A 14,393-nucleotide genomic window follows, 5' to 3' on the forward strand; every position below is an offset into this window, starting at 1 on the left:
GGGAGGCCTGGCATGTTGCAATTCATGGGGTTGCAAAAAGTCGGACACGACTGAGCAACTGAACTGAACTGAACTGAAGCTTTTATCTCATATACATTCTTCCTCAGAAAGATACTGAAAAATGTATCTTCAGTAAAGTAAGTGAGCAAATTGAGAAAAAAGTATTGCAATGCTTTGATTAAAAATTAAAATTAATTTAAACAGTCTTGGGGAAAGGGGTCTCTGTGTAGAGTCGATTTTTGCTGGTTTCAAATCTGTTCCAAACAAAACAAATGGTAGTAGAAATTTAGCAATTATTCCTACAACTTCAATGCAATTAGATAATTAAAAACAAAGCTAGAAATCCTAGGAAAGTCAATTCATAATGGTCAAGAGCCACCACACACTTCTCATACCTTTTAGCAGGATGCACTCCGAGATCAACACCCTTATGTAAAAGATGGCGTATTAGACCAAGATGGGATCCTAGAAATCCTTTTATATTTTATCATTTGTTCTTTTAAAAAAATATCTTATGTGGTACTGGAGACTAAGCTTAAGTAGGACCAAGAAAGAGAGCATGATACTGGATGCTTGGGGCTAGTGCACTGGGACGATCCAGAGGGATGGTATGGGGAGGGAGGAGGGTGGAGGGTTCAGGATGGGGAACACATGTATACCTGTGGCGGATTCATTTTGATATTTGGCAAAACTAATACAATTATGTAAAGTTTAAAAATAAAATAAAATTAAAAAAAAAAATCTTATGTGGAAGAAATGTCAACTGCTCTGAATAAAATGCTGTGAATTTTGTTTCACAACCAGAAATTGACTATATGAAGAACCAAGTGGTTTGTTACACAGCAGTACTGGAGGGAGTAAGCGAAGGTTGTGCAAGTCACTGTTTTGTCCATTGTTTTATTCTGTCTTAGGTAAGATTGGGGTTGACTTGTTCATGAGAGGTTTCCTATACACTAGGATCCCATTTGAGTGGTCTGAGTGTCGAGGCTGTCTTTTAATTTCAAGTTGTACTTGCTTGGGCGCTGGGATCGCTGTGAGTAGTCTGCCAGTGCCAAGGACTTAGCTTTTGGGAAAGTCTTGAACTGGAGATACTCCCCCTCTTCTCTCAGCCTCTTGGTTGAGTCAGGATCTTGTTTCCCATGCAAGAAATGAAGTGCTAGCCAACATCCACATCCAGACAGCTTGAGATCTGAAGGTGACTGTATGATCTGTGAAAAGACTGTGTGTGCTGATCTGCAAATTGGAGATAATTACTCTTGACAGAGGAAGGCTTTGAAGTTGCTGTGTGAAGTCAATGAAAAGTATTATGAAGCCCACACATGAAAGGTGTATTTTCTTGTTAGGTCTGCTGCTTACGGGGGGATAATTATAACACATCATTCATCTGTTTCCCTGTGAAAACATACTGTGGGGGTCTGTGCCGTACTTGGCATGGCCGTCTTCCTAGGCCACCAAATTTCACAGAATGTTGAGTAAATATGGCTTTTATGAGCACAGAACTGCCTCCACTCAAAAGTTAGACTTGTTAAAATGAATTAGCTTTTTTAGAAAACTAGCATAATTTAACCCCAGAGAGCACTGGGAGTAAATTGAACATAGAAGCTGATGTTCAGCAAGTGACTGCTAACATGGTGAAAAATGAAGCAGAAGTCAAGACCCAGAAGCTCCCCTAGACATGGAAAGGTTCTGGGGGCAAAATAGTCCTACAGTTGGGTTTCTGGATGTCAGAAACCTGCCGCTTTCTGGAAAGGGTCATAAATAAAAATTCAGAATTTGGTGTACCTGTGGTCTGCTTGAGATAGGGGACAAAGTCCTGATTTGTGCTTGGGGTAGTACAGTTGATATGGAAGCAGTATCTGATCTTCTAATCTCAAGAAATTGGTTTAAACAATTGAGACTCCTTGAGGAATGTAGTCTTAGTTCTCTTGCTGCAGGAGAGGTAGCCTGAAGGTCCCTTGCTGGAGCCAGTCAGTCATGTCTGTATGCGTTTTTTTTCTACCTAAGGACACAGGGATTCAAGCTTGAGTTCCAGGTACCAGCTTATCCGTCTACCTTCCCCAATACTTGTAATGCATTCTACCCTCTTTTGGGGGAGCTGGCATGCTGCATGGCTTGTGGGATCTCAGTTCCCCCAACAGAGATTGACCCTGGGCCACAGCATTGAAAGCCTTTAATTCAAACACTGGGCCACCAGGGAACTCACTCTTATGCAATTTATTTGTAGTACAGTAAGTCCCCTATATATGAGTTTCATCCCAAGAGTGTGTTTGAAAGTCCAATTTTTTCCTAAGTCTGCCAAAGTTAACCTAGGTACCCAACTAACACAGTTGTCTGTATAGTACTGTACTGTAATAGATTTATAATACTTTTCACACAGATATTACATAAAGCAAACACAAAAATAAAGAAAACACTTTTAATCTTATAATACAGTACCTTGAAAAGTACAGTAGTACAGTACAACAGCTGGCATACAGGGGCTGGCTTTGAGAGAACAGGCAAGAAAAGTTACTGACTGGAGGACAGAGAGGAAGTGGGAGACGGTGGAGCCGAAGGATCATCAGCAATAGGAGATGGAGGGCAAGCTGCAATTTCACTCAAGCCTGACACTCATGGCACATGCATTCACAGCTTTGAAAATTCACAACTTGAAGGTTCATAGGTAGGGTAACTACTATATTAGATATAGATACTGACCTTACACTAGAAAGCCTTTTATTGTTTTCAGATTGTTTCAGATGTACAATTCTTGTCCCTATAATGGGATTGTTCACTTTTTTGATGGCAAAGTTCATGCTGTATTGAAAAGAATTTTTTGTGTGACTTCTTATATACCTGGCACATGGTAGGTATTCAGTAGATTGGAAGTCCCCAATTTATTATCCAAGTTGAAACACTTTTGAGAGTAAAAGTGGATGCAATTGGTTGCTATGCTGAGATTGCTGCTAAGTCGCTTCAGTCGTGTCTGACTCTGTGTGACCCCATAAGGCTCCTCTGTCCCTGGGATTCTCCAGGCAAGAATACTGGAGTGGGTTGCCATTTCCTTCTCCAATGCATGAAAGTGAAAAGTGAAAGTGAAGTCGCTCAGTCGTGCCCGATTCTTAGCGACCGCATGGACTGCAGCCTACCAGGCTCCTCTGTCCATGGGATTTCCCAGGCAAGAGTACTGGAGTGGGGTGCAAATTTGGACATAAAGTCAGTTTATCAATCTATATTTGAAAGTGAAACTAACTTTTCCAGTGACTTCTTACACATGATTCTTGACTTCTATACATTTTCTTATCTCAGGAAACTTCCCACTGAGGCTTGAACAACTTTGCCGTAAATCTTTTTACTAAGATTGTGCTTTCTAAAACCATATAGATGTCTCATGGCTTGTTCCCTTTTATAAGCCGTTACATTCTTCCATATTCCTTCCGTTTGTGTAGCAGTATAATTCGGCATTGTTACTCCCTAACTAAACTCTCAAAGATGGACTCCCCAAGAAGCCATTCTAGCCAAGATGTTTCAAATAATACTCCTGTTTCTGGATTTGAGTTATTAAGCCAGCAAGCTATGTCTTTGGTGGGTTTATAATTTGGGGTAGGAGAAAATAGTTTCTGTTTATGGGATCTGGCTCCTTACTCCTTGTCTCTGATTATCACAAAGTAGTACATTCTTCCAAAGCTTGTTCTGTGAAATATTACATCTTCAGTGTGTTATTTAATATTACACGAGAAAAGCTTTCTTTGATCAATTTAGTTTGAGTAATGCTGTATCAAAGAGACAGCTTCCCTGGAGGCTCAGATGGTAAAGAATCTGCTTACAATGCAGGAGACCTGGGTTTGCTTCCTGGGTCAGGAAGATCCCCAAGAAGGGAATGGCAACCCACTCCATTATTCTTGCCTGGATAATTCCATGGACAGAGAAGCCTGGACATCTACAGGCCATGGGGTTGCAAAGACTTGGAGCTATGAACATTTAATTTTGTTTCATGTTAAAGAGATTTCTTTACTGCAACAATTTTTCGTCTTTAATAAGTTAGTGTGTTTTTACTGATTTCCAGAGAGATCTATAGCAAGCATTTTTGAACCATGGAATTCACATTTCATCTTCTCCTTTGACCCTTCACTTTGACCCCAAACTAAGGAGCATCAGCCATGTCTAATTTTGCAGAGCATGTACTTTGCAAAAATCTAGATTAGTATAATGTGTTGCCTTTCAAGATTGAAATAGACCTAATTAGAAGAGAATTTTGCAAGGTAGGGCATCCCTGATCACAACTACAAAGCCAGAAGTCTTACACTACTTTGATATCTACAATTGGAGACTAAATAAGGGTAATAAAATGAGTTTTTGGGAGTGAATAAGCCAAGACTTTGTAGCAAGAAATGTTTTACCTCACATGTTTATATATAACAGCCTTTAAAGGATTCTCAACGGTTTCAGAAATAAGGGCCCCCTCCATTCCCTTTTCTAAAAATCTAGTGACATTGTTATCTATTGTATTAATAGCTGAGACATAGTTTCCATTCTGGTCTCATCTTTATTCTGTTCTGTATGTCTCATGCGGGTCTTGTCCCACATAATATGATATGTCAGTTTTCTCCTTTAGGGCTATTATTACAAAGCCAGTCTTTGATTATGCATTTACTCAAAGTGCAGTCTTTAAGTATCAAGTCCTTATTAACAGCATTGTACAAAAGGATATACTTTCTTTTAAGATGCTCAGCAAGCTACTGGCTGCTTATTTATTTGCATTATATACAAAGAAAACTTTCTGATGTTATAGTTTTCTGCTCTGTTTATGTGCTATGTTTTTCAGGAGAGGGTTATTTTAAATTTTCTTTGGCAAATTCTGCTTGTACTCTGAATCAAAAAGAGACCCCTTTTGCCTCTATGTAAAATCACTGATAGCATGAGATTAAAATTTCCCTGACATTAGTAACAGTTCTTTAGTGTTTCTAAACACTAAAGATTAACAAACCTGTGATCTCAACTCTAGAGATTAACAAACCTGTAATGAAATCCTTGGATGTGTTATGAAATGCCTGTGCAAAGCACAGGAGTGAAGATAAATAAGACATTTTGGGTCCAATATTGTGTAACTATGGCTACATAATGTCTCTGTTTTTCAGATATGTTTTCCAGGTCATGTAAGAAAAAGAAATGGACACATGGTGAAAATTTATAGATGAAATAAAAACAATATGATGGGGAAACATTAAAATCAGCAATCTACATCATAGTTTAAATTTTGTATTATATGGTCTCTCTTATTTATTTATTTTTGGCTGACTGGGTCTTTGTTGCTGCATGGGCTTTTCTCTAGCTGTAGCGGCAGGTGGGGTGGGGGGAGGTGGGGAGGTCTGCTCTACAATTGTGGTGCACAGGCTTCTCATTGCGGCGGCTTCTCGTGTTGCAGAACATGACTCTAGGGAGTGTAGGCTTCAGGCTCTACAGCACAGGCTCAATAGTTGTGGTGTGTGGGCTTAGTGGTTCCTTAACATGTGGGATCTTTCCAGATCAGGGATCAAACTCATGTCTCCTGAATTGGCAGGTGGATTCTTTACCATTGAGCCACCAGGGAAGCCCTAGATGGTCTCTCTTATATTCATACAATTACACTAATAGAAAATAATATATTAAGAACAAGGATATTTGCATGATTGACATTTATTCCCAGTGAACATCAAAGTACTATACTCAGCAGGCTGTATATTGGCTAGACTAAATGATATGTGCCTTTTAATTTTGAGAGACATTGCCCAACATCTCCATGGATATTGTGTGTCACTTTGCACTCCTACTAGCAAAGAGTAAAAGTGTTTTTTCCCCCATCAATTGCCAACACAAGAATTTATCAAATGTTTGGTCTTTACCAATCTGATGGATGAAAAATGGTGTCTCATTATAGTTTTAACTTGCATTTAGTGAATATCTTTCACATATTTGACTCATTGTATTTCCTTTTATACCAACTTTCTTTCTCACTTTCCTATTGAATGAGGAATGCTTGGCAGAGAGTTTCTGTTGAAATAATGGCATTATTATTATTCTATATTCAGATTCAACAATAGCAATAGATATAGATTTATAGAGTGAGATGATTTTTTTTTTAATATGGAGATGCCAAAGAGTGAACTTCAGCACATTGATAATCTATATTTTTATGATAAAAATTTTAACCCAGGTTAAATGGATATAGTTCATAGTTATTTCTTTTTGTGTTGTGAAGTGACAGAATTATTCAATATTGTATCTATTGCAAAATATTACTTCTCATCGGGCTTAAACACACTATGGTTTTACTTTCTATTATGCTCTAACAGACTGGTTCCAAATAGGAAAAGGAGTATGTCAAGGCTGTATATTGTCACCCTGCTTATTTAACTGATATGCAGAGTACATCATGAGAAATGCTGGGCTGGAAGAAGTACAAGCTGGAATCAAGATTACCAGAAGAAATATTAATAACCTCATATATGCAGATGACACCACCCTTATGGCAGAAAGTGAAGAGGAACTAAAGAGCCTCTTAATGAAAGTGAAAGAGGAGAGTGAAAAAGTTGGCTTAAAGCTCAACATTCAGAAAACTAAGATCATGGCCTCTGGTCCCATCACTTCATGGGAAATAGATAGGGAAACAGTGGAAACAGTGTCAGACTTTATTTTTCTGGGCTCCAAAATCACTGCAGATGGTGATTGCAGCCATGAAATTAAAAGACGTTTACTCCTTGGAAGGAAAGTATGTTATTCAAAAGCAGAGACATTACTTTGCCAACAAAGATCCGTCTAGTCAAGGCTATGGTTTTTCCAGTAGTCATGTATGGATGTGAGAGTTGGACTGTGAAGAAAGCTGAGCGCCGAAGAATTGATGCTTTTGAACTGTGGTGTTGGAGAAGACTCTTGAGAGTCCCAAGAGAGATCCAACCAGTCCATCCTAAAGGAGACCAGTCCTGGGTGTTCATTGGAAGGACTGATACTGAAGCTGAAACTCCAATACTTTGGCCACCTCATGCGAGGAGTTGACTCATTGGAAAAGACTGATGCTGGGAGGATTGGGGGCAGGAGGAGAAGGGGACGACAGAGGATGAGATGGCTGGATGACATCACCAACTCGATGGACGTGAGTTTGTGTGAACTCCAGGAATTGGTGATGGACAGGGAGGCCTGGCATGTTGCAATTCATGGGGTCGCAAAGAGTTGGACACGACTGAGAGACTGAACTGAACTTAAATGAAGATAAAATAGATAAAATAATTTTGCTTTTCTTCTTTCTTTTCATGCTTTGTAACTAACAGATTATAGTTTTCCCCTTTGCTCTGAATAAAGAGTGGGTCAAGAGGCAATGGACACCTGGAGCTCATTACAGAAATAATCTTTTAAAGTTTTACCCAAAGAATTACAATGATACTTATGATATTGTCTTTTATAAACATTTATTAAAAACTAAAAATATTCCCATGATCTAGGCTTTAGCGTAAATATTATGTAACCACTTGCACACTGAGATATGATGAATTTACTTGTCTAGTCGGTCTACATGACTACAGGAGTTGGACACTATCCTTCTCTTCTCTTGTTTACCAACTGTTATTTCTGGTTGTGCTGCTGTGTACTTAAGATGTACCAGGGGAGCATTCAGAACACAGGGATACAAACATGATTAATATTTGTCCCCATCCCTAAAAAGATAGCTTTTTTTCTTTTAACTTGTTTATTTAGTTGCTTCAGGTCTGAATTGTGGCACACAGGGTCTTCATTGTGGCATGCAGACTAAATTGCCCCACATTTGGGATCTTAGTTCCCTGACCAGGTATTGAACCCACATCACCTTCACTGGAAGCTGGACTCTTAACCACAGGACCATGGAGATTTCTTGCTTGAACAGCTCTATTGAGGCCTAATTGAACTTACAATAAACCACATATAGCTAGAGTGTACAATTTGGCAACTTTTGACATGTTTTAACACCTATAAATCCATCATTGCAATTAACATAATGAATGTACTTATTTCCTGTGTTCCTTTGTAATTCCTCCTAATTTTCTCTTTTGTTTTTCCCTTCCCCAAATAACTGCTGATCTGCTTTAAGTCACTGCAGTTAACCTTGAATTTTCAGACTTTTATATAAATGGACAGACTGTACTTTTTGTTTGGCTTCTTTTGCTTGGCATAATTAGTTTGGGGCTATTATAAATAAAATTGTTTAACTAATGCTTTATTTTTTTGTGGAGGCAGTAAATGCCTTGAGTTATATGACAAGTGTATGTTAAACTTTTTAAAGAAACTGCCAAACTATTTTCCAAAATGAATATACCATTTTACTTTCCTACCACCAGCATATGAAAGGTCCACTCTGTATCCTTGCCAACATTTTGTATGGTCAGTATTCTTAGTTTTAGATAATCTAATAGGTGTATAGCAGTACCTCATTATAGTATTAATTTGTATTTCCTAGCTTTTAATAATGAGGAAACATTTTCATTTTCTTTTTTGGCATCTCTGTATCTTCTTTGGTGAAGTATTGATTCTAATATTTTATTTATTTTTTAATTGAGTTGTTTTTTACTTATTGAATTTTAAAAGTTTTTAAAAATATATTTTGGTTATAGGTCTATTCAAAGATATGCAGTTCACAAATAGTTTTCCTACTTTATATGTGAAGTCAATTGTGCCTGACTCTTTTGCAACCCCATGAACTGTAGCCAGCCAGTCTCCTCTGTCCATGGAATTTTCCAGGCAAGAATACTGGAATGGGTTGCCATTCCCTACTGTAGAGGATCTTCCTGTCCCAAGGATGGAAACTGCATCTCTTGCTTCTCCTGCACTGGCAGGTGGATTCTTTACCATGGTGCTGCTGGGGAAACCTATATGCGGAAGACACAAGAGACATAGGTTTGATCTCTGGGTTGGGAAGATCCTCTAGAATTGGAAATGACAACCCACTCAAGTATTCTTTCCTGGAAAATTCCATGGACAGAGGAGCTTGGCAGGCTACAGGCCATGGGTCTAGTCATAATGGAGATTTATTCACTCATGGGTAGCTCAGAGAAATGATTATAGAGTTCAGAATTGAAGGATGAATTGGAAGCCCCTGGTTAAAAAAGTACGTATGTGTATGTGTGTGTAGAATAAAGTAGGATATCATGAAAGTTTTGGCATGAATTTGTTTACCAGATTGTTTCACTCTACAACAAAACAGAATCTAACCAAATCAGAACTTGAAGTATGTTTGCAAAGAAGAGCCAATGAGAAGAGGGTGGGCCATGTGGAAAGAGTACAAAAACAGAGAGGGGGCTGACAGAAATCTCATATACTTTGTTTTTATACTTTGTTCCCTTTGTATTTCTCTTGCTTAAGACTGACAAGTGCCAAGAGATTGACAGCTGAGGGCTAAATATCTGGATATGATGGAAACTTGGAAATTTCTCTAGAAAGTCAGGGATATTTGTCTTTTTAAAAGGTAAACAGGTGATATGCCTTTGAGTGCCTGTTTAAGCTGGTGCCAGGATGAAGGATTTATTAGAGGTTTCTGACTCAGTTGCCCAAAGCTCATTGCCAACCAGCAAAATACACAAATAATGTCTCCAGGTCAGAGTAAATCAAACTGAGCTCCTGAGCCAAGGATTAGGAGAATATAATTTCCTTCTCAGTAAATTAAATTATACAGATCTGTCTACCACCTTCTTGCTCTCCATGCCAGATCTGGGTAATGGGTTTCTTGAAGGAAGGAGTAAGAATTCTGTTTGTTGAATTTCCCTTTGCATAAAGATCAGAAATGTCTCTACTTTTGGATCTGGCAGTCAAAGGCACTGATTACACTGGTGGCTTTTACATTGAAATAAAATTCCTAAGAGGTCACTGATTATTAGTTAGGATTTCCTTTAAGGCAATGAATAATATATATTCTGGGAGGAATAAATCCTGGCTTGAAAATAAGTGATACATTCTTATAGAAATGCTTAATTTGTCAAAAAAAATTTGTGACAGCAGGTAATCATGAAAAATGTTAATTTAGTAAGTTTTTCAACTTAATGCACATCAACGCATCAATCTTTTGTGTAGGGCAAAGGCCTTTACTTCATGCATTTCAAAAAAAGATATATTAAACTTTTATTAGGTACTATTTTAGATGCTAGAGACAGAAAAATGCCTAAAAGAAACAAGCATCTCTGTACATCTATGTTTACTTCACAGTGGGGGTGGGGGTTATGTGGGGCTGTGGGGCTGCTCCAGAGGACTTCCGACTACAGGGAGCACAACTGAGGCCTAGCTTCTGTGTCCCTCCTCTCGTCCCTCTTCTTTTCCTCAATACTTATAAAATTCCCCTTAAAACTGGGCACTCTGGGCATTGAGGTTACTGTGATACCAGCAAAGCTCAGTTGTTGCCTTAAGGGATGCCTAAATTGGGGAACACAGACAACTAAATGAATAACTATAATATATAATGTTTAGATAATAATATTAGAGGTATGGATGCTGTTTTATGAAAACCCTTGAGATGAACTGATTAACTGTGTTCTCCCAAACACAGGATGAGGGACACTTTTATGGAGAAGGTAATTGTATATATATATGTGTGTGTGTGTGTATTTAATTATAATATATATATACATATATATTACATATATTAATTTACTTAAAAGGTTAAATAATTTTTGAAAAAGAAAAGGTAATACTGAATTTGAGTTTTGATCTGTTTAAAGAACTAGCTGGGAAGAGAGGAGAGATTGAACATTGACTTTTCAAACTGGAAATTTTTAAAAGTTTAGTAGCTCAGGAAACAGTGGTCAAGCACTTCCATGTTAGAAAACAAATCATGATTAAATAAAACAATTGCTTTTTTGTGTGATAGTGCCACTATGGTTGTATTTTTAAATAAGTCTTTAAGTGTTTGGCTGCTCAGTCGTGTCTGACTCTTTCTGACCTCCATGGACTAGAGCCCACCAGGCTCCTTCTGTCCACAGGATTATCCCAGCAAGAATACTGGAGTGGGTTGCCATTTTCTTCTCTATTACCTTTAAGAGATCCATACAACAATTTTTACAGATAGAATGTATGGTTGGACTTCCCTGGTGATACAGTGGATAAGAATCTACCTGCCAATGCAACAGACATGCATTTGGTCTCAGATCCAGGAAGATTCCACGTGCCTCAGAGCAACTAAGCCTGTGCACCCTAACTACTGAGCCTGATAGCGTAGAGCCCATGAGCCACAGTTACTGAGCCTGCGTGCTGCAACCCCTGAAGCCAGAGTGACTAGAGCTGTGCTCACAAAAAGGGAAGCTACCATAATAAGAAGTCTGTGCTTCCCAATGAAGAGTAGCTAGCCCTTGCTCACCACAGCTAGAGAAAGCCTGTGTGCAGAACAAAGACCCAGTGCAATCAAAAATAAATAAACAAAATATATAAAAAAATGCAGAGCTTTTTTTTTTTTTTAAAGCACAAGGTACCTTAAAAAAATTTTTTTAATGGTATCTGGGATTTTCTTTAAAATCATGTTGGAAAGAGCAAGGGGGCAAGGTATAGATGACCACACTGGTCATAAACTGGTTATTGATGAAGCTGGTGATGAGTATCAGGAGTTCATGAGACTATTTTTCATAATAAACAGTAAAAACAAAACAATTAGACTTGATTCCTGATGTAGAAAAGCTTACAGTCTCTTGGCAAGAGAGATCCAAAGAGACTGTTTTAATGCACTACTTGGAGAAACACTTAACTAAGAAAGGAAGACTAGTGTTATAGAATGAAATCATAGCTATTTAAAATAAAATGAACCCTAGCCCATTCTACAATGTAGAGGGTGTGACATAGTTCACTTCATTGGTTAACTGTATCTCCATTTGACCCTTTTGTCTTTAGAGACTGGGGAGATGAGGAGAAAAATTAGATTCAAATGAAGTGACCCATGTCTAATCAGAGCATATATATGGATGAGTCTTTGGATACAAATACTGAAACCAGAGTTGGTGTCTTTGAAATGCTGGTGTTTGTAAAGAGGGAAGGAGACTGCGGAGCAACAGTAGAGGATGCTTTCATCAAAGCTGGTGGACATATTTTTTTTTGGCCATGCTGAGTTATTTGCAGGAATTTCCCCAGCCAGGGATGGAACCAGCATACTTAGCCGTTAAATCATGAAGTCTTACCCACTGGACTGCCAGGGTATTCTCACTGGACGTTGTATGAACTGCTTTTGTGTATTGCTGCTATACAACCTTGTCCATTGTCTCCAGGTCTTCACAAAATGCTGTGACACAAATGATTTGTCTATTTTGTTCTTTTCTTATTTTCCCTTTTGCAGAACATAAGGAAATAAACCTAAGTGCCACAAGATGGAACACCTCAGTCATGGGAAGTGATATTAAAGAACTCTTTGGAAGAAAACTTTAAGACATAGAAGGTTAACTGTAGGAATGCATAGACGTGAGGAGGAGGGATCCAGGATTAGGCTGGAGGTTGGATATGCTGACTTGTGGGTTAAAATTGGAATTGGCTGTGTAAAAAATGGAGAAGGAAGCTAATAAAATTTAGTCACCAGTATTATGTTGGAAATAGTTTTTCAGGTGCTTTACTCTGTTAAGCAAAGAGTAAGGGTTCTGGTTGGAGAAGGCAATGGCACCCCACTCCAGTACTCTTGCCTGGAAAATCCCATGGACAGAGGAGCCTGGTAGGCTGCAGTCCATGGGGTTGCTAAGAGTCAGGCACGACTGAGCGACTTCACTTTCACTTTTCACTTTCATGCATTGGAGAAGGAAATGGCAACCCACTCCAGCGTTCTTGCCTGGAGACTCCCAGAGACAGAGGAGCCTGGTAGGAGGCCGTCTATGGGGTCGCGCAGAGTCAGGCACGACTGAAGCGACTTAGCAGCAGCAAGGGTTCTGGGCAACGTCAATGCTCCAGATGCCCCTGAGGAAGAAAAGTCTCCAGAAGGGACATGTGTGTTTCTGAGGAGAAGACAGAAAATGCTAGAAGGAGGGTAGTAAAAGAGAGCCTTTCCTTCAGATGTGATGCTCCCTGGGCCTTTGGTCTCCACTTCATTTCATTCTGTGCTGTGCTAAGTCATTTCACTCCAACTCTTTGTGACAGTAGTCCACTGTTGGCTCCTCTGTCCATGGAATTCTCCAGGTAAGAATACTGGAGTGCAGATCCTCCTCCAGGGGATCTTCCTGAATCTAGGATCAAACCCACGTCTCTTATATCTCTTGCATTGGCAGGCATGTTTTTTACCACTAGTGCCACAAGACAATTGACTCTGAGGGCCCAGCAATAACCTCTGCAGAAAACTGCAATTACCATCCAGCAGCAATATTTGTTTTCAATCCCTGTTTACTTTGAAATGTGCTTTAAGAAGAAATCAATATGGAATCCCTTTGGAAATGTTGATACTCATCCAACTACTTTAATCATTTAAATTATGTAGTTTAGCTTTGTGCAATTGTTTGAACTGGCTTTTAAGCTAAAATTGTATTGGTCAATAAAATTTCAAATCCATCCACTTGTCAATATTATCATTAAAGAAAAATAACTTTACACCAAAAAATTGTCAGCCAAAACAGCTTTTGAATAAAATAAGTAAATTATAGTAAACAACTCTCAGCTATTGAGTCAAGTGAAAATTCAGCTTCTATCTAAATAATTTTTGTATGCTCTGGGCATGCCCTACAGCTAGTGCTTAATCATTATATACATGTAGTGTATCCTATTTCTCTGAAAGGAAGATCAAGAATATAGATTCCAGACATTTTGTACTCTCAAACCTATTTGAATTATCAACTAAGGGATTAATTACTTGTGCTCTTTGCTAAAATAAAATACTCTGCTGAAATGGAGCAGGATCCTCTGGTCTTTCCCCCATGTCCTCCATTGTTTTGTCTGTAGGAAAACTTTAGCCAAAGACTAAGTATAATCAGAGAAGTGAGAAAAGGCAAAAGCAAAGGAAAATAAGACCAAAAAATAATAGATTAGTCAGTAAACAAAAGGCTTTTAGTTTTTCTACAAGGGCTATAGGTAATATTTTGAGCCATGTCCTTTGAGCTGCCTTGTAAATACTGAAACCCCTCCAGATGGAAGACGTTAACTACACAATGACCAGATTGTAGCCATGACATAAGCTGCTGTAATTCCGAGAATTGACCTCATAGAAATGGGAATAAGCCAACCCTGGAACTAAAGATTAACTGTACTTAAAACAATCAAGATGATGTTGGTCAGGTCACCACATGACCAATTTCAAGATGACCATCAGAGCTGACTGTGCTGTTACTGCATCCAGTCCCCTCCCTCCACCTATACACCCTTGAAACTCCTCTTTAAAAGGTCTTGTTCACTGGTTGTCAGTGTGGGGGGAGTTGGCTTTTGGACATGAATCTGTCCTTCTTTCCCCCACTTGCTGGCCTCTAAAATAA

Source organism: Bos grunniens, chromosome 3 (assembly GCF_055505025.1).
Source record: "Bos grunniens cultivar Pamir isolate PY7600 chromosome 3, Bosgru_T2T1.0, whole genome shotgun sequence".
NCBI lineage: Eukaryota > Metazoa > Chordata > Mammalia > Artiodactyla > Bovidae > Bos > Bos grunniens.